Genomic DNA, 22,683 nt, shown 5'->3' on the forward strand with positions numbered 1-22,683 from the left:
CCCACTCTTCCCGCACCCCCTCCCCGTGACTTTCCTCCCCACAGGAATTATTACAAAGGGTTTGAAGACTGCAAAAGTGTGTATCAGTGCCTTGTTGTAACACTCTCCTCCTCTTCCTCCTCTTCTTCCTCCTCCTACTCCTCTTCCTCCTTCTCCTTTTCCTCCTCCTTTTCTTCCTTCTCTTCCCCCTTTTCCTCCTCCTCCTCATCTTGTTCATCCTGCTCATCCTCTTCCTCCTTCTCCTCCTCATCTGGTTCATCCTGCTCATCCTCTTCCTCCTCCTCCTCCTCCTCCTCCCCCTCCCCCTCTTCCCTTTCAGTGTTCAGTGTCCATGACACCTGACACAGACACCTTTATACGAGGAGAATACATAGACCCTTTGATTAAAGGGTCTTGCTAGAAGGCCAGGCGGTTTTGTTCGTCTCCGGAGAGCACCAAGGATTCTTGTGCACATTTCCTCAGCTGAATAAAATCACCCGGGGCGTATGACTCGAGGCGTCATCACACTGGGCTTTTTTTCCTTCGACTGTTGGAGCAGATATGGAGCCAAAGTAATTTTACGGCGGGAAAAGCGCTGGAGGTAGACGCTACCGCCGATGAATCGGAGGTTGGAGGAATAGAGGTCAATGTGATAACCCTTTCAAACAGATGCAAACCCCAAACTGAATGACATGCATCCTGAGCAGTCAAAAGTTCAAGATAATCTGAAGGGGTTATCACACTGAATTGTTTTTCCTGCAACCTCCGATTTGTCGGCGGTTCCGCCCACTTCCAGCACATTTTCAGCCGTAAAGTCACTGGCAAATTTTGTCTTCCCATCAATTTACAGAAAGAGTAATTTGATATGCTGGGGGAAAATCATTTTCCTTCAGCATATTAGATTCCTTCCCGTAACCTGTGAGTTCCATATTTGCGCCAACAATCGGAGGAAAAATAGCCCAGTGTGATAACGCTGGACTAAGGTTTTGTTCAGCTTCGGGTTGATGAGCCCTTTCGCTAAGCTTCGAGTTCTGATTTTATTCTGGTTGTCGGCAGACGATTCTATTCAGGTGTGGGAGGCAACGCTTTGGGAAGAGGGCTGGGGAGGGGTAGGGGGGGGAGTCTGATCACCTAAGGGTTGATTTCTCGCTACCGAGCCACATGGTGGTGAACATCTGAACACCTGTTTCTGTCGGTCCAGACATGCCACATATGATCCCCCTTTGTCTTCTTCGTCTTCTTTGTCTTTTCTTTTCTTTCTTCTTTTCCTTCTTTTTCATCTTCTTCTTTGTCTTTTCTTACTTCTTCGGTTCCTTCTTTTTCTTCTTCTTCTTCTTCTTCTTTTTTGTCTTCTTTGTCTTCTTCTTATTTGCCTTCTACGTCTTCTTTGTTTTCATCTTTTTTGTCTTCTTCTTCTTCTTCTTCTTCCTCTTCTTCTTCTTCTTCTTCTTCTTCTTCTTCCTGTCAACGTCGAAGAGTTGTTGGTTTAATTGTTGTTTAGCCTACAGTGCCATTAGACCACAGCACTGGTGTCGACGACGCAGGGGTAGCGTTCACAACCGTAACTCCAGCTGTCCGAGTTCGATTCTCGTCCAGGCGCTGCGAGCCGGTACTTCAATTTTCGTGGGCGGGGAGGTGTATGTATGTGTGTGTGTGTGTGTGTGTGTGTGTGTGTGTGTGTGTGTGTGTGTGTGTGTGTGTGTGTAAGGTCACAGCATTACCCATAGATCGGGCACATATGAGCTCTGAGCTCTCATTCGGGAGGGTAATAGCTGTCTATCACGAGTCCAACACGTGATCCAAGACAATGGTGAATCATTTGAAGAAGCTAACAGCTTTCGAGAGCTTGCCTCAAGTCCTCCACCCCAATTATGTTGTGATTGTACCTGAGTTGTTTACCAATGGCCTGACACTCGCTATATCATTTATATATGTAAAATAACTCAATTTTTTTCTTCATTGTAAGTGAAGTTTTGGTCCTCTCCTGTGGGAGATGAATAAAATCGCCCGGCGGCATGGCCAATTTAACTGGGAAAGTCCCATGACGTTTTATGACATTAGGGCAGGAGAATTTTACGATTTTGATTTATGACATGAAAGGGTACAGCTTGTTTATGACCGCTAGCATGAACGTGTAACACTTGATGACTTCACAAATACACACATACATGTGCACACTACACACACACACACACACACACACACACACACACACACACGCACGCACACATACACGTGCGCGAAAATATTGGAGAATGAAACTTTCAGAGAAATGGTGGAAAATTAATTATATGTGGCATTGTTGCTGTAACGAATAGTCATTTACTTGTTCATAATTTTTTCATTCTTAGTCTTTTATATTGATGAGTAGATAGTAACTGGCGCTGGGCAAAAGTAACGCCATTTTGTGGCCCAGCGGGAAATAATAAGGCTGAATTTTATTACCCGTTGTTGCGATTTCTTATGAGCTTGTAGATAGTATGCAGCACTGTTCAAAACACGCACACACACACACACACACACACACACACACACACACACACACACACACACACACACACACACACAAATAAAATTGTGGAATTACAAGAACCAGTCCAACCGGACGACATAAATAAACTCAAAACGGAGACGGGACCCCATGAGTATAACTCCTATATATATTACAATTAGGCAAATCGTCATAATTTATACTGGACCATATGCCGAAGGACGTATCGCTTCATTTACATGTACAACTGACGCCATTTTCCACCGTTTCCCATGCAGTCGCCCTTCCCATCCCAAAAATCTTTCGTCAGGATCGTTCGACTTGCTCCTACTGTGGATTCTTTGGTTGATCTTCTTCGTCTTCCCTTTTGAGGGTTGTCCCCTTTTAAAAGACGACCCTATGACTGGAGGGTGGGAGTTCAGCATCAAAGAAACTTGCCACATTCCCATACAACCGTTGTTGACATTCACGACTTTTTTCTGGTAACTGGTCTTGACTGAGTCTCAAAGGGTTATCACACTGGGGCTATTTTTTCTCCAACCTACGATTAATCGGCGATACCACCCACCTCCAGAACTTTTTTCCCGACGTAAGATAATTGTGGCAAACTATTTTGTTTTCTCAATAAAATTACAGTGTCATTTCGTGTGCTGGAGGATTTTTATTTTTCCTCCAGGTTATCTGAATCCTTCCTGCAAATCTTCTCCAACAGTTGGAAGAAAAAAAAAACCAGTGATAATGCCTTCACGGAGCAGTCGCTGGTTTGATTCGAAGTCAATACCAGCGATACCTCATAATTTCCCGAAGGCATTTGATACCAAAGACGTAGACGCCTGCCCAGGTCACCATAGTCCATGACTCGCAACCGTACAGCAAGACAGGGAACAGAAGCGACTTGAAGAATCTGACCTCTTTCCGACCACCGGCGACCAGGCTGATTTGTGCTGTTCCTCTGTTTAACATGAAAAGAATTCAAGACAGTAATGCAATTGGAACGAATCTCCTCCCCAGTCATGAAGATGAATACGAAATAGCCACCTGGCGCTAACCATGAGTGAGAGAAACAAAAATGCCACCGTCGAAGGAGGGGGTCGGAAACAGGTTGTAAGCTTGGTGTAACTGGAACTTTAGTCCTCTTGCATAAACATCTATCGACCATGGACCACGCCATTCGTATGAAGGTTGAAGAAGAAGAGTCTAACATGACCTCCACTGTTATGCAGTAAAAGGTGTGTAAGACGGTGAAAAGAAAGATGATAAAACTAAACGAAGATAAGCATAGATAAACGAAATTTTCCAATACCTTGATATTCTCGCCACGTGTATGGACAGACTGTGTCATCTAACAAAGCCTCTAAGGCAGTTGGGGTACCTGTACCCCCAAGGGGTATGAAACATTGAATGTGGGGGTTACGAGACATGGTAGTCAGTGCAATGGTATTGTATATTTATAAAAAGAAAGCATAATGTGCATTCATTGTAACCTACTAATTGACATTTCTAATTTGAAATGAAAAGTACCTTTGTTCAGTAATCGAATATATCTAATAATTTCTCACCAAGGTTTGTATCACTAATCTTTTTCATATGTTTGCATTGTATTTGTATTGGATGGGGGTACGAGGAAATTTTCTAAGCTATCAAGGGGTACTAAGGACACTGAAAAAGGTTAAGAACCATTGTAGCCTAACGTCTGGTCTCTGGTGTTGATCCTGAAGACCTGGAGTCTTGGACTCTCTGTGCAGTGACTCCAGGGTTGGAATCAGGACCTCCAAAGACTCCGCAAGAAGTGCAGCGTCGTCGGCAAAGGCGAAGTCAGTGATCAAAGCATTACCAGTAAATGTTCCGAAGTGACGTTGATCGATAACTCTGTCCAATATATCCAGTCCATGCAGATGTAGAAGTGTTGGGACAAGGACATCTTTTTCTCTTATTACCAGAAAAAAAGCCGAGAAACGCCTACTCCACACTTGATAGCACTCTTTGTCCCAGGATACAGGCATGAAGTCGATAATCTCTAGGGAAAAGGAAAGAAGAAAACACACACACACACACACACACACACACACACACACACACACACACACACACACACACACACACACACACACACACACACACACACACACGCACATCCAAAAGATCCCAGAACATTCCAAGATGCCTTTTTTTTCCTTTCACATGTGTTCTGACGCCGTGACTCAACGATGATGGCTTGCCACGTCATCGATCAAAAAGAGAGCCAAAGGCAAACAGATACAGTTGCCATGGGACTTAAGAACGGGGATCCGAAGCAGGGCTTTCCAATTATTGTTATTAATTAATAACATATAATTATCAATATTATTAATAATATATTCATATATCATATATTATTATATATTATATTATATATTATTATATGATATATTATTATATATTATATATTAATATATTATCAATATTATTAATAATGTTATTATTAATATCATTATTAATGTTATTAATAATGTTATTAATGTCATCATTATTACTATTATCATTATTTTTATCATTGTTGTTATTACTGTTATTATTAGTTATTGATAATGTTATTGCTATTATTATTGTCATTATTATTACTATTAATTATATTCATTTATTTATTATTATTCATTTTTTTTTTTTTTTTTTTTTTTTTTTTTTTGACGAGCCCCAAGATATTTACTTCATAATCATGGAAAAGACCACGACAATTTTGGACATTACGAACCAGTCCACGCAGTTAGTTAGATTTATCTTAAATACCATAAAACCGTTCAGTTACTAGCACTTAAGGTTTATGAATAAGACTTGTACTGTGTTCTATTCGGATATCTGTTTGAATTTGATGCGTCGTCTGGCATGACGAATGTGAATGCTTAGAGAGAGAGAGGGGGGGAGGGAGGGAGGGAGAGAGAGAGAGAGAGAGAGGGGGGGGGAGGGAGGGAGAGAGAGGGGGGAGGGAGGGAAAGAGATAGGGGGAGGGAGGGAGAGAAAGGGGGGGAAGAAGAGAGATAGAGAGAGGGGGGAGGAAGAGAGAGAGGGAAGGAGACGAAGAGGGAGAATAAGACGGAGAGAGAGAGAGATAGGGGGGGAAAGAGAGAAAGAGAGGGGAGGAGACGGAGAGAGAAAGAGTCAGAGAGGGAGAGGAAGACGGAGAGAGAGAGAGAGAGACGTGGAAACAGAGATAGATAAAGAAGGAAAGCAAAGAGCCACGTACTCCCTACGCTGATCGATTAATTTCCCGATTGAGTCCAGTTCAGAGGCATTGACAAGAAATTGATGAGTAGAAAGTGCGTCAGAAGCCCCAAAGCGGACAGGTCACCTCATCATCCATCAGTGACAAGGAACATTTGTCACTGACATCCACAGGATATACATACGGTACACATATATACATCTAAGTGACAGGAAGGACACTTGCGAAAAATCAACGTCACCCTGTGACCCCCAAACTAGATCAATCAACGATTTCATCAATAAATCAATCAATCAGTTGTATTACTTGACCGAGGCCCGAGGCCCTTGCCCCACCGGCAACGATCCTTGCCAATTATCTCTCCAGGACGAAACGTTAGATTGTGCTGTGTTTGTGAGCGTGTGAGGTGGAAGAGAAGAAGGAGGGGAGGAAGAGGTGGGGGTGTTTAGTTGCCAGTTATCAGCTCCTCGTAGATATAAAAAAATCTTCGAAAATAGTGTTGATCACACCATGTAACAAAGAAAAAAAAATACTCTGTTCCTGGATTGTAATCCCTTTTTCTATGTTACTTAGGTCCCAAATAAATAAAAAATGCTATTAAGCAGTTATAAGTTTGGGTTTGTAAAAATTCTAAGCTAGTCACTAGCATTCAACCTAATAAAATTTTAGAATTGCAGTAAAAGCAGTTGGTGCAATTTGGTGCTAAAACTGTTTTTTATGACTATAGCCTGAATTACCTTACTTATCTTATACAAGTTCATTTAGCATGTTCATTATTTATACTTTCAGATCAATAAGACCCATATTTTCTTATTGCATATATTTCTATATTTTCAGTATGGCTTCAAGGGGGTGCCAGCACCCCCCCCCCCCCGGACTCTTTCTGTTATATATGCGGCGAGTATATAAAGAAGAGAGGCAAACAGTTCTCCTTAGAAACGTCGGTGAAGGTTTGTGATGCCTACCAAGACAAACTCTGGGCCCCTCACTACTGTTGTGAGCACTGTAAAGCCGCGTCCACACTTGTTGCATTTCCACGTATCGTATTATCTTTGCGTACCACCTAGTGATACGATACGGTGCAACAGGGTGTTGTACCCATTTGTTGCGTATCCGCCTGCTGTATATACGCAACAAGTGGGTACAACACCCAGTTGCACCGTATCGTGTCACTAGGTGGTACGCAAAGATGATACGATACGTGGAAATGAAGCAAGTGTGGACGCGGCTTAAGAAGACGCTGGAAGGGTGGATGCTGCGAGGTGAGAAAAGGTCCCTGAAATTCTCCAACCCACGGGTCTGTCTAGAGCCAACAGACCACTCCACATTACCCAGATCTCCCATCATCAATTGCTCCAATTCCTCACTGCTCCAAATATCCCGTGCCAGTGCCACCTGCTCCAGGTGAAGTCCAAGACAAGTATTTTGATGAAGAGGAGGAGATGGATGCTGAGGACTTGGCTTACCTGCCTGAGGTACCAGAGAAAGTTCCTCACTTCCCAAATCAAAAAGAAGTAAATGACTTGGTCAGGGATATGGGTCTGACCAAGTCCAATGCAGAGCTATTCATCTCCAGGATGAAGCAGTGGAACTTGGTCAAGGAGGAGGTGCAGGTGACAAGTCAGAGAAGTCGGCACGAACCTTTCTCAGGCTTTTACACTCTTAGGGATGGCCTCTGCTTCTGTCATGATGTGCCTGGACTCTTTGGCGTTACTGGAATGCCGTTTGTGCCCAAGGAGTGGCGGCTCTTCATAGACAGCTCCACCACAAACTTGAAGGTTGTCCTCCTCCTCAATGGAAACAAATTCCCGACGCTGCCCCTAGCCCATTCAATCCGCCTGAGAGACTTTAAGGTGATGTCTTTCCTGCTTGGTCTCCAGGGAGGCTTAATCAAATTCCAATGCTTCCTCTGCCTTTGGGACAGCAGAGCCACCTCTGACCACTACAACAGGAAGAACTTGGAGCAGCGAACAGAAATTGTAGTTGGGACCCGGAATGTCATGTGGGAGCCACTGGTTGATCCCAGGATTGTGCTCGTGCCGCCACTGCAGTTCGTGAAGGCTCTCGACTAGGAATCGGCCACTTTTAAGTACCTTCTTGAGTTCTTTCCCAAGTTATCTGAGGCCAAAATCAAAGGTGGGATTTTTGTTGTCTACCGAGTTCTCCAGTAAGCTCAGTAGGATTGAGAGAACAGCATGGAACTGTTTCATAGCAGTTGCCAAGGGCTTCCTGGGCAACCACAGAGCTGAAAACTACCAGCAGCAGCTGGTGCAGGATCTGGTAAAGGCTTTTGGTGCCATGGGATGCAGGATGTCCCTTAAACTTCATATGCTGGACGCTCACCAGGACAAATTCGAGGACAACATGAGCGCGTACTCAGAAGAACAAGGCGAGCGATTCCACCAAGATGTGAAGGAGATAGAGCGGAGGTACCAGGGCCACTACAATGAGAAAATGATGGGGGACTATATCTGGGGGCTGGTGTGGGAGTGCGACCTGGACTACAACCGCAAATCCAGGAAATCCAGTCATTTCTGACGTGTTTAAGTTGCTTTATAACCGTCATTTGTTTTTTACTTGTTTTGATAAGATTGTTTCATAAAATAAATATATACTCTGTTGATCTAATTGTGAACTGATACGTATTTTTATATGAAAATTTCGAAATATCAAAGTCCTGATCACAAACCCGAATTTCTGATTAATTTTTTTTTATATATATAATAATGGGATATAACAAACCAGGAAATGAAACTTGGAAAAGAAAATGTGTCACACGGTGTTAACAGAAATCTTGGAACTATTCATGAGAGGGAGTACCAGCCCGTCGGGGTTCCACTTCCGAATGATGAGGTCAACTGGAGGTTCTCATCAAAGTAAATGAAATTAATAAATAATGATTATACAAATAATTAAATGAACAAACCAGTAAAATGCTAATGATTTTTTTTTTCAATTCTAATTCTTTCTTTACTTCTGATCTCCCATAAAAATGTAGTTTTGGTCACTCTCTTTTGTAGCTAAATAATTCTCGTTTCTTTGAGCTGTGACTTGGATCATTTCATGACTTCCCTCATCGTTTTCATTTGATTGCCTCATTCTTTGGTTTCTGTGAACCAAACCCAGCGTAAATGCCTTTTATCACATTTGCAATAATAATAAAATGACAAAATAACAACAACAGTTATAATAGTAGTAGTAATAGTAATGAGCTTTCACAGATTGGTTACAAAATAGGACGGAATCGTATGAGAGGTACAAAGAAAAGAGAAGTAAAGCACAAGATAAAGGAGGCAGTAAGAGGAAGATGGGCAGAGTATTTTAGGGAGTTGCTAAATGTGAAGGAGGATAGGGAGGGAAAGGTAGTTGCAGTGGGAAGTGCTAAAAAAAGGACCGTGATGAGAGAGGAAAATGGAGGAGAAATAAGGAAGGATGAAGTGAAGGCAGTTGTTAAGATGATGAGAGCAGGTAAGGCACCTGGTCTGGATGGATGTCATGCAGAACGTCTGAAAAAAGGAGGTACAGTGATGGTGGACTGGGTGGTGAAGTTATTTAATGTTTGTTTGAGAGAGGGTAGAGTGCCGGAGGACTGGAGGAGTGCCTGTATAGTTCCACTTTACAAGGGAAAAGGGTACAAGTGTGAGTGTAGTAGTTTCAGAGGGATTAGCTTGTTAAGTGTAGTTAGGAAGGCTTATGGGAGGATCTTGATTGAGAGGATTAGGAGAGGAACAGAGGGAGTAATTGGTGAGGAACAGTGTGGATTTAGAACAGGTAGAGGTTGCGTAGATCAGATTTTTGTGGTAAGACAGATATGTGAGAAAGCTATAGGAAAAGGTAAGGATGTTTTTTTGGGCTTTTATGGATCTGGAAAAGGCTTATGACAGGGTAGATAGGAAGCCACTGTGGGAGGTTTTGCAGATATATGGGATAGGAGGAAAGCTTTTAGGAGATGTCAGGAGTTTTTACGAGAGTAGTAGAGCGTGTTTCAGGATTATATATGGAGAGAGCGAGTGATTCGAGGTGAAGGTGGGACTTCGTCAGGGATGTGTTATGTCGCCCTGGCTGTTCAACTTACACATGGATGGGGTGGTGCGAGAGGTAAATGCAAGGGTAGTGGGTCAGGGATTGGAGATGGTTAAAGAAAATGGAGAAAAGTGGGAGGTGAGCCAGCTGTTGTTTGCGGATGACACTGCGCTTGTAGCAGGATCAGAGGAGGGTTTGAGGAAGTTGGTGACAGAGTTTGGGAGAGTGTGTGAAAGAAGAAAGCTGAAGATAAATGTGGGTAAAAGTAAGGTGATGAGATGTACAAGGGGTGAAAGTGGCAGCAGACTGGAAGTGAGCATTAAGGGAGAGAGACTGGAGGAAGTGGATAGTTTTAGATACTTGGGTGCAAATGTGGCAGAAAAGGGAGGAGTGGAGGTGGAGGTAGAATGTAGATTGAGAGAAGCGAGTAAATGCCTTGGTGGATTAAAAAGTGTAATGAGAAATAGACATTTGGGAATGGATGCTAAGAGGAGATTGTATGAAGGAGTGATTGTGCCGACAACACTGTATGGGGCAGAAACATGGAACATAAGAGAGGAGTTTGAATGTGTTTGAGATGAGGTGTCTGAGAAGTATGATAGGGGTTACTAGGCTGGATAGAATGAGGAGGTGAGGAGGAGAACGGGAGTGGTAAGGGAGTTGGGAGATAGGGTTGATGAAAGAGTATTGGGATGGTTTGGACACATGGAAAGAATGAGTGAAGACTAGTAAAAGAGGTGTGGAAGGCAGATGTGGAAGGAGTGAACATGAGGGGGCGACCTAGGATGAGATGGATGGATGGGGTAAAAGGGGCTTTGGGGAAGAGGGGAATGTCTGTTGAGGAAGGACAGGAGAGGACAAAAGACAGGGGTGAATGGAGAATGGTTGTATATGGATGATGTTGTGATGCATGAGGTGGAATGGGTGGGGGGTGAGGTAGTATATGTGAGAAAAATTTGACGCAGCCCGAAGGGATTTCTCCCCGTCTTCTCTTCTACATGGGGGACGGAGATGGGGGGTCGCCGATTTACTGAAGCGGCCTTGCTGTGGATGTGCTGTGTCTTGCTGTGGATATGCTGTATCTTGTGACACAGCACATCTGACCCAGGAGGTGCCAAGATAAGAGGGAGGGTGGAGGGGAGTGGAGTGTATTAGGGATGGAATGGGTGGGAATGGTTTTTATGCCTTTGTTGTTTGGCTACCTCCCTTGTAAGGGGGAAGCCTTTGGTATATGTATGTATGTAATAGTAATGATAATAATAATGACAATAATAATATTATCTGTCTATATACCAAGTATCCCTAAGTATCAAAATAGAAATGCAAGTACCCGCCCCCATCCATTTCTTTCCCACCCATTCCACTCTCATCCATCACCCCTTCCTCCCTATCGTCTTAGCTCTTCATGGATGACGGGTCATCCCTGTATCCCGCCCACTGCCCAGGTCAAAAGCAATGTAGCAAGACACAGTACATCCACAGCAAGGCCACTTAACTTAATTAGCGACCCCCCCCCCTACAGAAAAAGAGAAGACGGGGAGAAATTCTTTCTGGCTGCGTCAAAATATCATTTACGCATAATCACTCCCTACTCCCCCTCCCCATCCTCCTCCCCTGCATTCCTTGTGTCACAGTGTCATCTATACACAGCCATTCTCCACTCGCCCCCTATCTCCTGGCTTCTCCCTTCTTTGCTCAACAGACATTCCCCTTCTCCCCAATGCCCCTTTTATCCCATCCATCTATCTCATCCTCGGTCGTCCCCTCAAGTTCACTCCCTCCACCTCTGCCTTCCACACCTCTTTTACTAATCTTTCTGCACTCATTCCTTCCATGTGTCCAAACCATCCTAATACTCTTTCATAAGCCCCATCTGCCATCTTCTTTTCCATCCCCGCTCTCCTCCTCACCTCCTCGTTTCTCACTCTATCTAACCTTGTAATCCCTATCATACTTCTCGGACATATTATCTCAAAAACGTTTAAACTTTTCTTCTAATAATAATAATAGTAACCATAACAATAATGATAACAATAATAATAGTAATCAAGGTAGTGTCTAAATACGTGTACTTGTACTTTTATTTGGACCCCAAAGTACTTGGAAAATACGATGTGTATTCAAGTATAAACAAGTACATTGTATTTAATCAAAGGTTATATACTGTTGTGTATGGATGATGTTGCGATGAATGAGGGGGAGTGGGTGGAGGATGGAGGGTGAGGGAGTATATATGAGAAATAAATTGCCGCAGCCCGAAGGGATTTCTCCCCGTCTTCTCCTTTTCTGCATGAGGGGAGGGGGGGGGGTCGCCGAATTAATGAAGCGGCCTTGCTGTGTCTTGCGACACTGCTTCTGACCCAGGGCAGTGAACAGGATGCAGCGAGGACCCGTCATCCAGGAGGTGCCAAGATAAAAGGGTAGAAGGGAGTGGAGTATGTTAGGGATGGAATGGGTGGGAGTGGTTTCTATGCTTTTGTTTTTTAGTTACTTCCCGTGAAAAGGGGGAAAATAGCCTTTGGCATATGTATGTATATACTGTGTATAGACTCTAGCGAATTTCATTGAGTAAATACGTACATTAAGTATTAATGATGTTTTACGAATCTGTGACAGGATCTTTTTTACCACATAAAGTACTTGTACTTAATGACATATACTTGGACTTAAGTACATAGCAAAATGAATGTGCTTGTATTTGTACTTGAAAAATAACCAGGTACTTGAATTTGGACTTACGTACAGTCTCCTGCATTCGGATCCAACCCTGGTAGTAATAATAACCATACATGGCGTGTATGACGTCACTTTATTAGACTTAATCCTCTGAACTTTGTTAGGGCAGTCCCTCGGCTGAATAAAATCGTCTGGTATCAGCCAGAGCAAAGATATGACAAATCTGCCGCACCCCCATCATGCCATCATAGTGTTAGGTTTGTTTACACTAGAGGGATCACCAATATTCACGACATAGAAATTGGGGAACAATCTATAGTCACCCGTGTCACTTCGCTGACGTCATCTACACAGTCCATAAGTATAGGAATATGTATGTATATATTTATATATATATATATATATATATATATATGTATATATATATATATATATGTGTGTGTATATATATATATGTATATATATATGTATATGTATATATATATATATATATATATATATACTATATATATGTATAATTATAAGAAAGCGAGAGGTGAAAGCCCTTTTCTTAATAAGAAGCCAAACAGCAGATGTCCCCTTTTGTACTCTCCACCTGTCTTTCCTCTTATGATTTTCTCCCCCCAAACTTCCCTCTACCCCTTAACCGAGGATGAATGTATATATATATATACATATATACATATATACATATATACATATATGTATATATATATATGTTTATGTATAATATATATATATACATATACATATATATATATATATATACATGTATATATATATATATATATATATATATATACATGTATATATATATATATACATATATATATTTATATATATATATACATGTATATATATATATATACATGTATATATATATATATACATGTATATATATATATACATGTATATATATATATATATATATACATGTATATATATATATATATATACCTGTATATATATATATATATATAGACATGTATATATATATATATATATATATATATATGTATATATATATAATATGTACATATATATATACATATATATATATATATATATATATAGAATTGTATATATATATATATATATTAGCCATTTCGCGTCCACTGGTGGACAAAGGCCTCTTTCATACCATTCCATGACTCGCACAACTACGCAAATTTCTGCCACGTCACTCCTGCATACTTCCCTATCTTATCTGTCCACCTATCTGGTCTCCCTCTTCCACGTTTCGCATCCCGCGGCGTCCACTCAGCAACACACTTGTTCCATCGTCCATCATTCTTTCGCGCCAATTTTCCTGTCCAACCCTGCTTCCTCTCTTTACCGCCTCCACAATATTTTACACTACAGTCTTCTCTCTCAACCAACTGGCTCTGTCTTCCAACGTTAATCCCAGCACTGATCTCTTCATTCTCCTTTGTGCACTCCTGAGTTTTGTCGTTGTCGGTTTCCAAGTCTCGCATCCGTAGATTATAGCTGGGTTTATACACTGATTGTAAACTTTACACTTCAGACATACACACACACACACATATATATATATATAATGTATGTGTGTATGTATGTATACACACACACACTCAGCTTCACGTCACTGGAAAAACTCAAAACACAAAATTCATTCTCACCACGAATTGGACTGATGTTAAGAAAGTAATCAAGAAGGTAGAGTACGACCCATTGTCAAACGAAACAGCGCAGCGACCACCTGGGCTTTGGTGGCGTGGGAGAGAGAGAGAGGGAGAGAAAAGGAACGCGAGGAAGATGTTCCTACCTGTGGGGGGTTACTTGCCACACTGACGAAGGGAGTTATCGGAGCCAGGTGCGCTGCGGTGAGCAGGCAACGGCGACTCTATGAGAAGGAGTGAGGGAGTGTATGAAAATGTCAGTGAGCAAGCGACTGAGGGTGTGTGTGTGTGTGTGTGTGTGTGTGTGTGTGTGTGCACGCGCGCGCGCGGCACGATTGCGTGCGCACGTGTGTATTTAGGGGAATTTGTATTTTTGTGCCTGCGTGTGTTTATATGTGCACTTGCGTGTGTATATCTATTGTATCTACACTTGTTTGTTTGTGTGTGTGTGTGTGTCCTTTATCTTTGCCAAGACCTCTCGTCGTTTTTCATCTCGCACTGACAGATCCCCTCTGTCCATTTTTACTGTCCCTTTCACTGCTCCAAGTACCATTACCATAATATCACCTCTCTTTCTTCCCTCCTCCAGTGTGGGAAGTCTCATTTTTCTGGTCTGTGGTCATGATGTGTCTTATCTTCTGGGCATCTGGTTTGTCTCTCTCTGTGTTCTTCCTTACACATTCACGTACATACACACACAGTGGCGCGGTTGATAGAGTACAGGACTGCCAGGACGGTAGCACAGGCAGTACTTGGTTTGTATCCTGCCGAGGGCCGAAAATATTTCGGTATCGCTGCGCTTCGGGTCGTTACTCCGACTCTCGTGGGCGGGGAGTTGTGTGCGCGTGTGTGTAAGGTCATAGCATTACCCATTGATCGATCATACGAGCTCTGAGCTCTCTTCCGGGAGGGAAATAGCTGTCGATCACGAATCCAACACGTGATCCAAAGACCAAGGTGAATACACACACACACGCACAAAAGGCCAAGAAGCAGTGTGTGCAAACACTTTTCAAGATTTTGAGAAAAAACTTGATGCTGAGAGATACAAAGACGGTCACCACGAGCATAGCTCCCTTGCCGTATAATACAACTTATAGGTAAATACACACACACACACACATATATATATATATATATAATATATATGTATATATATATATATATATATTATAATACACACACACACACACACACTGTAGGAGAGGGGAAATAGGAGGAGAGGGGAGGAAGGAGGAGAATGGGAGAAAGAGTAGAAATGGAGGAAGGGAAGTGGATGAGGAAGGAGAGGATAGTGGAAGGAGGGTTAAGAAGGAACGTGGTCGAAGGAGGAAGAGGAGGAGGAGGAGGAGGAGGAGGAGGAGGAGTAGTAAAATAAAAGTTGGATAAAGGAGAAGGGGCTAAGGAGGAAGTAGCTCAAGGACTGCATTGTACTTCGCTCCCAGTAACCAGCGTTTCTATCCTTATGGAATATATCGCCACGGAGTGGAGTGGAGTTCCAGAGATGGTAAAAGAGAGATTTGAATTAAGAAAAGCAGTAGAAATAAGATATAGCTTACATTATATATTATTTTTATTATCATTATTATTATTATTATTATTATTATTATTATTATTATTATCATTATTATTATTATTACTATTTCATGGAAATTTGTTCCAACCATTCATCAAAGAATATTACGTGATTGTGCCCTATAAAGGGGTTTATACCAAGTCACCTAAACTAGCGTGCTGACTCAAAAAATATATATGTGGTAAATTCCTCTTTATGGATTGGTGGGGGGAGAGGGCTGAATATAGGGTGAGAGGGAGGGAGGGAGGGGAAGGGAGGGAGGGAGGGAAGGGAGGGAAGGGAGGGGGAATGCCACAAGTGGTCGAAAGAATCGGGTCAGCAGAAGTTAAGTGCCGAAGATATGAATTACCGAACAAGCCTCCCCCCCTTCCGCCCCCCCACCACCTCCATCAACTTCCTCCTCCCCCAACCATTCTCTCCCATTTGCTCTCCCCTTGATCACCTTCTCTCTCTCTTTCTCTCTCTCTCTCCCAACACTCATTCCTCCTCTTCTCTCAATCTACTGTTATGTCAACAACTATTCATTAGTTTCATTTATTTTATCTATTTATTCTTTTATTCATTTGATTCCCAGAAACCGTACCTGCCTGGGATATTTGCTCTATATATTCTATATAGTTAACTTTAATGTCACCCTTACGGACCAGAGTCGCAAAGCACTTGTATGACTTGATACAACTAAAAGATGGCGTCGACGATTTTGTATTTTCTAATGTCTATTACTCTCCTTGACTACCACTAGGACTCAACCATCTCGGCTAGAAACGCTGGTTATCGCCAACGAAGATACACACGTGCACACTCGTTGCGCAGTTGGTAGAGTCCCCGGCCGCCACTACGGCGGTCCGGGTTCGAATCCCACCCAGTACTGATATAATTTCAGTATCGCTGCGCTGCGAGTCGTTACTCCAACTCATGGGTGGGGAGTTGGGTATGTGTGTGTGCGTGTAAGGTCACAGTATTACCCATAGACCGGTCATACACGATCTCTGAGCTCTCTTACGGGAGGGAGATAACTGTCGATCACGAGTCTAACACGTGATCCAAGACCATGGTGAATCACACACACACGTGCTTCTTTTGTAGTTAGTTTTAAGTTGTTGTCCTTCAAAGTAGAGTACAGGATCGTCAGGGACAAGATCGTATAGGATCTTTGCCACGGGGCTGGTTTAGTACTCGTTAGTGCTACAAGCGACTTGTCAACTACTCAACTTGCCACTAAACTACCGTAGTCTCACCACTGAAGGCGTTATCACACTGGGCTATTTTTCCTCCGACTCTTGGAGTGTAAAAGGAAAAATAGCACTCGCGAGGAAGGTGCGTGATTCACCATGGTCTTGGACCACGTGTTGGACTCGTGATCGACAGCTATTTCCCTCCCGGAAGAGAGCTCAGAGTTCGTGTATGACCGATCTATGGGTAATGCTGTGACCTTACACGCACACACACCCAACTCCCCGCCCATGAGAGTTGGAGTAACGACTCGCAGCGCAACTAAAATTATTTCATCCCTGGACGGGATTCGAACCCGGACCGCCGTAGTGGCAGCCGGAGACTCTAACCACTGCGCCATCGAATCATGTGTGTGCGCATACTTCACAGACATGAATAGAATCGCCTAACGGCAACGAGAATCATAGATAGCATTAGGTCACCAGGAGAAATTTAAAGACGTTATCTACCTTTGTCTACCTTTGTCCGATTTAATCTTGACCGATTCAGCTAACGTGGACGTCCGCTGTACTCAGGCAGCTCCTCCTCTCTGAGTCACAGGTCAGTGACTGGAGGGAGTTGTTTTTGGAGCTGATGTATCCCAGTGTAGGTGGTTGGTCCATAACTGTGGCCAGCCACTTATCCAGTTTGTTTTTGAAACTCTCTGGTGAAGTGCCTGTCTGGTTTCGCAATTTCTGTGGGACAGAGTTGAAGAGGCGTGCCCCAATATAGGTGAAGCTGTGTGACGTCCCCTCAGTTCTCCTCACATAGCACAGGCTACCTCTTCTTGGGTGGTAGTTCACCTTCAGGCCCACATTTGATATCATACTGGGCTATTTTTCCTCCGACTGTTGGAGAAGACTTGCATTCCGCAGCTTTTGGGAAGGAATCTTATATGCTGGAGGGAAATAACTTTCCTCCAGCATAACAAATGACAATCTTTGCAAATTGAGAAAACAAAATAGTTTGCCAGAGCAATTTTACGGAGGAGGTTGGAGGGAAAATATTCCTGTGTGATACATGTTGAACTGCTAACAATAGATATTAGTAACGGGTAACGTTGCTGCCTCGGAATGCAGAAGGCCCGGGTTCGATCCTCGGATATGTAAAACGCACTGCCATGGCTTTCTAATGCCATTCTACAATGGCGGCCATCAGGTGCTGTATATCTGTCGCGTATAAAGATGTGCTAGCACCTAATCAATAATTCGAGCCATAAACACAGCCATTCCAATATACCATATATCCACGTGCACTTTACGACTTGACGGCGCATTGGTAGCGTTTGCGGACGCCACTATGGCTGAAATATTAGTATCGCTGCGCTGCGAGTCGTTACTCCAACTCTCATGGGCAGGGAGTTGGGGATGTGTGTGCATGTAAGGTCATAGCATTACCCATAGATCAGTCATATATGAGCTCTGAGCTCTCTTCCGGGAGGGAAAATAGCTGTCGATCACAAGTCCAACACATGATCCAAGACCATGGTGAATCCATATCAATCCAGACAAAGCTATCGTGGTGAGGTACATAGGCTGTATCGTCCCTCAGGGGATAAGCTGGTCCTGTAATGGACCATTATGGCTGACTTCCACTGTGTAAAGGATGGTTGGGAGTTGAGGTCAGGCAAAGGTCAGTAGTGTGGAAGGTTAGGATCTTTACACTGTTTTTTGTTCTTTTTGAATAGTAGACTCAGATTAGTCTTTGACCTTTTAAGAGTTCCAATTTTGAGTGATCCTGTAGTCGTGGGATGATGGTTATTTCCACACTGTTGTTGATTGTTGCATATAGTTCATTATGAATTATTATTATTATTGTTACAGTAATTATCATTATTATTGTTATTTTTATTATTGTTATAATTCTTATCATTATTATTATCATCATTATTATTAGTATTTATAATTCAAAATTACAAACGAGGAAGTTTTGAATTGTGATGGCATACCATCCATGTATGAATTGCTTAGGAAAAAGAGGCTTCATTGGAATATGTCAGTAAGATGGGTGAGGAAAGATTGCCAAGGAAGATGCTCAATGGAGAGTTATCTGTGGGTTCAGACCCAGTTGGAATATCAAAACCATGATTCAGGGATGTATGTAAGAGCACGCAAAATTATTATTTTTGTATAGATTTAGGCTGGTGGCAGGAGGTGGCTGCGGATAAATCTGATGGAGAGCTGCTGTTCAAGCAGGGATAGAGTAGTATGCAGAAGTGAAATGTGTTAGGGAACATGAGATAAGGCAGCATTGACACCACCCCTCTACTGAACCAGATCGTGTGGGAGGTGGCCATTTCTCATGCGCCTGTTGTGGATTTGTGTGCAGAGCAAACATGAGTTGTATCGGCCATAAAAGATCTTGCTGTGCATGGAGACTTTTATTTGGGTTAAAATATCATATTGCCTAACTTTGTTTTGAAATATGATGGAAATCTCTGGTATAAAAAAGTATGGCTACAATAATCATGATATAGTTTATGTGGTTGGTTTTTCAATAGTGTTGAAAGGGATGTGGGGGTATTATTGGTCTTGCAGAGGCTTTGTAGGTGTACTTTGACATTCTCTGACATTGCTTTAAGTCTTCTTGGTTTTGCTGTAGTGGCTTTTGCCTGTTTTAATCTGTTGCTGGATGCTCTACTGGTTACTTTGAGTTCCAGTAGTTCGCCAGTTTTTAAGTATTTGATATCTTATCTCCTATTGTTAGTGGTATTAGGTTGAATTTCATAATTGATATTAAGGTTCACATGTTGTCATTTCCCTTGGACCTCCCTTGCCATTTTATTATTATTTTATTTGGGAGGAGGGTTGAAGGGGCACTCTCCACAAGCAGCTTCTTCTGCTTGAAGTATCATCATTGCTTGAAGTATCATCTCTGAAGGTATTTGTTGCTATTAATTTGTTTTCTTCCAATATCTTATTTGAGAGATTATTTTTAAACTTAAGATCAGGTGATCATGAATTGAAACACAATAAGTCTGAACATGTTAGTAATGATTACCAACAACTGTGATTAAGCAGGGAGGCAACCCAATATAGACCTACAAAATCCAGCAGCTTGATGAATTTGACAGGAATTTCCACAATCACAGGTAAGCTGAAGAACTAATGAGGTTCCTATGCGGATTCCTAATGGAACACACGGCAAGAATTAAATCAAAAGAACACCAATGTGATCACTTTCTTCTTAACAGTGGTGTACCACAGGGATTATGTCACCAACACTAAACATGGTGTACACAGCAGATATCCCTCCTCTCCTAGCAAACTGCGACTTTGTGATGTATGCTGGTGATGAAACTCAAATCATCATTACCCAGGAAGATGAACAAAAATAATGGCAAAGCAAATGAAAATTGCAATGAACCAAACCACAGAGTATGAAAAGAAATGGAAAGTAAAGACCAATAAATCTGTAGGGTGAAAGTGGACAATTCAGTTCAGCACTGACCCTCCTTCAGCTCCTCTGTTACAGGACAGACCGACAACATAAATTTTAACTGCTTTCTCACATACTAATGATACTTATCTAATCCTATCAATCCTATTACCAGGCCTAGCTATCCTCTATTTTTCCTCTGTTGTACTTCTCACTCGCCCCTTTGCTCTCCCCTTCCCCATACACCACGTCTTCACATTCTACGGGTGACCTTTGTTCCCATGCCAGGAGAGCCAACTTTGCACCCAAACTCGCCCCATTCACACCACAATCCAAATTCAAAGTGATACCAGTTGTAAAGGTCAACCCAACACCAATAACAGTAGGAAGTGAAACCATAGAATACTGAAAGTTTCACAAGTTACTACAAGGCATAATGACACACGTCATTGACAGGTTAGAACAAGCCAAAGTCAACAGCATTGCACACAGCAAAAGAATGGAAGAAATAGGAACATCAGAGCCTGCCATGGAGTGCCAGTCTGACCAGCTTGCAGGATTTCAAGCCTCCTTAGACATTTGACCCTGTGACCTATCCTTGTATCCTTTCATTCCCCACAGATTTTTTTGTATCTATAACCAGTTTTTCTGTTGTGAAATTATTCCTTCTGAAGAAGTACCAATGTGAAACTAGTCCAGGAATGAACTCTTGTTCTATTTGTGTGTTTTATATATATAAAATACATACTGAGGAATAGATAGGGATATCACCTTGTCAAAAACTTTGCTGATGTTATGAAGTACTAATGTACATTGGTGTGACATTGCATTGGTGATCTGTTCATACATTCTTACAATGGTGCTGGTTATTGTATGGTGTTGTTGGAATCCATATTGCCCCGAGTTTTATAGTTCTTTGAGATGCTGTCTTAGCCTTATGTTGATGATTTTTTCTAGTATCTTTGCTAGTATTTCAAGTAGTGAAATCAGTTTGATATGTTCTATCCTACTTAGTGCTTTTCTTGATATTGGAATCAGGGTAATTGTGGCATTTTTGAATGGTGTGGGGAAGTGTCCTATGGCTAGACTAGTTGAGTGTAGGCTAACCTATTGACCATGTCATTCATAATGGGTGTGTGTGTATTTTTTGTTGATTTTGTTCTCTCTAGGGGATTTGTTCTTTGATAACTGCTTTCACTTCAATGGCTGTGATTGTTCTATGAAGTAGTGGTCAATTGTCAATCAGGTGAAATTTACATGGTCATGTGGTTTTATTAAGTGTTGGTTTTCTACCAGTTCCCTTTTTACAATCCCTCCTGATTCTGCATCATATTCTAAGTTTACTTCGTCACTGATGTCGAATACTTTCTTCATGTATCTGCAATAAAACTGTCCCTGTTGTCTTGTCAGATATCTTCTTGTTTTGCTCACAAATAGTTGGTATATGTATGTATAACCTATCTAGAAAACTGAACCAAAATTATCTCAAAGGAAGCACAAAGATCATGAAATTTGAAAAACAATGGAAAATAAAATAAAATAAAATAGAATAAATCTAAATTCAAGGTGATCCCAATTGCAAAGTTCAACCTGACACCAATAACTTAGCATTGACATCTCTTGTAGAAATCATCTTAATAAGCACCAGGTGATGAGTCAGTAAACCATCCTTCAGGAAGGAAAGCCTGATCCCCTTAGGTATTAACTTAACTGTAGTATATAGGAAGGCAGCTACACTTGTGGGCTTTCTTTTACTCTCCATTTGTTATAACTTGTTTTTTCAGTTCATATTTGGTTCCAGCTTGTACTGATCCATATCCTAGGCTATTCTAGGAATTTATACAGCAATATGAATAACCAAAATTTCTCACATAATTTAGTCACTTATTCTTCAATTATCATACCATATTTTAAATTAATATATAGTTTTACCTCATGCTATGTCAGCTTCTAAGCTTTTCCAAGAGTTTAAGCATCTGTGTGGAAACTGAATTTTTTTATATCTTTTAGACATAGACTTTCTTAACTTGCTTTCATGACCTCCTATGTCATCTCGAGTTATGACAAAAGAAACAATATAGATTTAATATATTTAGACTTAGCAAAAGCTTTTGATACTGTCTCCCACGAAAGACTACTTACTAAATTAGCTTCACACAGAGTAAGTGGCAGCCTATTAAGTTGGACTAGAAATTGGTTGAATGATCGAAAACAGAGTAGTTTTAAATGGTAAAACTTCTAGATGGAAAAATGTTACAAGTGGTGTTCCTCAGGATTCCGTTCTTGAGCCACTTCTATTCAGAGTATATATATTGCTGATGATACAAAATTGTGCGGAATAGCAAATGATCACCTAAATCAACTAGATATTCAAGAAGATTTAAATAAATTACAGCAATGGTCTAAAAAGTGGCTAATGAAATTTAACAAAAGTAAATGCAAGGTTATGCACATAGGTAAAAATAACAGTAAGAACGATTACAAGTTATTTAGAAATTCATTAACAAAA

At 41.6% G+C, this 22,683-nt stretch overlaps 1 protein-coding gene across 1 annotated transcript in view; it reads right to left on the bottom strand.

The window, feature by feature from the left end:
* LOC143034152 (uncharacterized) overlaps positions 1–14,248 on the bottom strand; it is a 27,247-nt gene extending 12,999 nt beyond the window's left edge. Inside the window, exon 1 of the mRNA XM_076200096.1 lies at positions 14,155–14,248. The gene's annotated coding sequence lies outside the window, so the exon portion shown is untranslated. The remainder of the gene's footprint in view (positions 1–14,154) is intronic.
* Positions 14,249–22,683: the final 8,435 nt, after the last annotated feature.

Source organism: Oratosquilla oratoria, chromosome 17 (genome assembly GCF_046742065.1).
Source record: "Oratosquilla oratoria isolate Oo_2021 chromosome 17, ASM4674206v1, whole genome shotgun sequence".
Classification (NCBI taxonomy): domain Eukaryota; kingdom Metazoa; phylum Arthropoda; class Malacostraca; order Stomatopoda; family Squillidae; genus Oratosquilla; species Oratosquilla oratoria.